Here is a 3,175-nt window from a genome sequence, read left to right as displayed (position 1 = left end):
ATCTTCACAATAAGATCTCTAGTTTTCAACAACTAGCAGATGAGTCGATTCCTGAAGCTTGGGAACAGATGCAAGAGTATGTCTCTACATGCCCACACCATGGCATGGAAGACTGGCTTTTGATCCAGAACTTCTACCATGGATTAGTTTTGTTAGATAGGAGCCATTTAGATGCTGGTGCTGGTAGAGCATTCTTTTCGCTAAGTGTTGCAGATGCCAAGACACTGATCGAGAAGATGGTCTCCAACCTAGGATGGAGCGACGATCGACTCCAACCCCATAAACGAGGTATGCATTCAATTAAATAAATTAACATGCTTTCAGCTAAGATGGATATACTCGCGAAGTGAGTAGAACATTATGAGAAAATAAGTGCCCAAGAGACACTCAAAGCCATGGATTCCCACATTACTTGTGAAGTCTGTGGAGATGTTGGACATTCAGGAAATTCCTATCCTGAGACCCCAGAGGATCTTAACTTCATCAACACCGACAACGGGTTTCATCCACAACAACATCAAGGATGGAATCAGCGCTCCAACAATCAAGGGGGTAACAATTATTACTCTTCTCAACGTGTGAATAATCAAGGTAATAATAGTTATGCTTTCCTTAAAGATCTTGTTTATAGCAATGGTAGAATGACTGATAGCATTAATAAGAAGTTGCATGCTCATGACAAGATGTTGGAAAATATAAATGCTAAATTGGATGAGTTTTCTTCTGCCTTAGACAATCAACTTAGTTTCAATAAGAAGATAGAAACCCAATTAGCCCAAATAGTTGTTGCCATACCATCCTATAAAAAAAGATAGAATTCCTGGCAAACCTGAAGGAACCATGGAGACAGCCAACCGTGTCATGGCAAGGTATGACTTTTTTCTAAAAATGGTTGGGGTTTCCTATTAAGAAAGGTGACCCTAGGAACCCCGTCATTACTTGCTCCATAGGACCCCACACTTTTCATAATGCCATTTGTGATCTAGGGTCTAGTGTTAACATTATGTCTAAGAAAACTCATGATAGATTGTTTTACACTACCTTAGCTCCAACCTTAGTTTACTTACAGCTAGCTGATCAATCTACCTATTATCTCGAGGGAGTAGCCACTGATTTATTAGTTAAAGTGAGAGACACTTTTGCCCATGTAGATTTTATGATCTTAGACATGGGCAATGACAAGGATACAACATTAATCCTTGGTCGTCCTTTCCTTAATACCGTAAATTCTTGCATATATGTGGCTTCTGGGCAAATCCAATTCCACTTTGCTAGAAAGAAATATTTACTTTTGCCTCTAGACAATCCCTCTTTGATAAAAACAGGAAAAGAAGAAGCATCCAAAGAGAATCATGATGAAGAAACCAAATCTAATTGAAGAACCAGAGAAGCCTGTCAAGAAGAAGAACAGAAAGAGATGGCGTAAAAAGAAAGATCTGTCCTCAAATTCGTCATCCCCTGATCTCGACAAGGCCTCCGAGGTGGAACAAGAGGAAACACCCCCACTCAAGGAAGAATGACCTTGAGCCCATCAAAAAGGTAAGTTTTCTATCCCTTGCATATTTACCATATTTTAAGTATTTGCATCTCATATTTCAATTTCCAATAAATTTGCTTTGCATTGAATAATTAGTTAGTTGCATTTAGCTACTCTATGTTAATAATAAAGTTCTGTAGTAGCTATGCATGATAGGGTTTGCATTTAAATAAAATAAACTATAAAAACATATTTAATAAATAAATATTAATGAATAAGTTATCTAGTAGTAATAGGTTGTAACTCCCTAAAAATTTCATCTTTTGAATTAGCCTAAATTAATTTAATTATGCTTTTATGCGTGCATACAAATTTAGGAGAATAATAATTTTTGCCAAATTAAAATAAATCATAAGGTTATTAACATGTTCATGCATTCATGTTGTTGCATTTTTGTTCTTGTATTGTCTGGTTTTGAGCAAAACTCAAAAGGATTTAAAATTCTTTTGAAAATGCATTTGAAAATTTGTTTAAGAAAAGAAAAGGATTTCATCCTCCCCCTCACTCCTTTTGGCCTGGTGGCCATCTCCCCCTCTCGGCGCAGTGGCCCAGCCTGCCCTCAGGCCTAGATCGGCCTCCTCTCTCCCTCCTCACATGGGGCATAGCCCAGCAACTAGCAGTAGTCACAGCCCGCGCCGCATCCTCCCGCTATCACTGCAGTAGGGCCCTGCCTCCCCTTCTCTCTCAGCTGCTGGCAAGTAGACCCCACACGACAGCCGAATGGGACTTCATCTCCTACCTTCGTCTGAACAAAATGGACAACGCCATCGCCGTCGCTCGTCTGCAAGGACCAAGCCGCCACGCAGACCAAGCCACCGCGTGGACCCATCCATGTATACCAGGCCCCGCACACCCCGTAGCCGCCCACGACCCTTTCCCCGCCCGCGAGTCACTCTCTTGCATGAGCACCAAGTCATGACCGCCATGGCCGACATGACAAGCTCGAGACCCGGCCTCTTCTCTCCCTCCACACCCTCCTCTACTCACTTCAATGGACGGAGGCGTCACGCACATAGCCCGCATCCACCTAGTCGCTCCTCGATCCATATCTTGCCCTGCAGTGCTAGCGCCACCAACCACCACCACCATTGACGAGCACACCTCCAAACTCTCAAACTCCCACTATAGGCCACCTCTCGCCTCACCAATCCCACCATTGGCCTTTCAAGGACATGCCAAAGCTCCTCAGATACATCTTGCAATCGATCCGTGGCCTTTTGGCCTCTCACCGACCTCGTCGGAGTTGTCGTCCGCTCGCTGAGCCGTACGCCATCGTCGAAGCCGCCTCCGACCGCCAGAATCCCCATGGTGAGCTCGCCTTCATCTCCTCTTTTAGCCCGTGTTTTTACTGAGACAAATCATGGCATGTAGGTCCATCTCTGTGTTCGCCGGCGAACTCGCCACGCCTCCAATGGCAGCCGTCTCCTGTTCTGGCAGGCTGAAATCCCCTCCCTCTCTACCATCTAATCTGAGCCATCCAATCCCAGAATAACGGCTCGCATGGAGTCAATACCGGTTAGCCGTTCAAGTTTTGCAAAAGAACCCCCGTGTTTGAACTGATTGATGGCTGTGGTCCCTACGCCGATTTTAAAATCTGATTTTTATTTATTTTATTTCGTATATAGTTCGTAGTATTTA

General features: G+C 43.6%; 1 non-coding gene across 1 annotated transcript; it reads right to left on the bottom strand.

The window, feature by feature from the left end:
* Positions 1-106, bottom strand: LOC136540976 (small nucleolar RNA R71). The gene has a single exon (XR_010780093.1). It is a non-coding gene; the product is annotated as a small nucleolar RNA R71 (small nucleolar RNA).
* Positions 107-3,175: the final 3,069 nt, after the last annotated feature.

This window comes from Miscanthus floridulus, chromosome 2 (assembly GCF_019320115.1).
Source record: "Miscanthus floridulus cultivar M001 chromosome 2, ASM1932011v1, whole genome shotgun sequence".
NCBI classification, from domain to species: domain Eukaryota; kingdom Viridiplantae; phylum Streptophyta; class Magnoliopsida; order Poales; family Poaceae; genus Miscanthus; species Miscanthus floridulus.
This window is presented reverse-complemented; position numbering and strand designations above follow the sequence as displayed.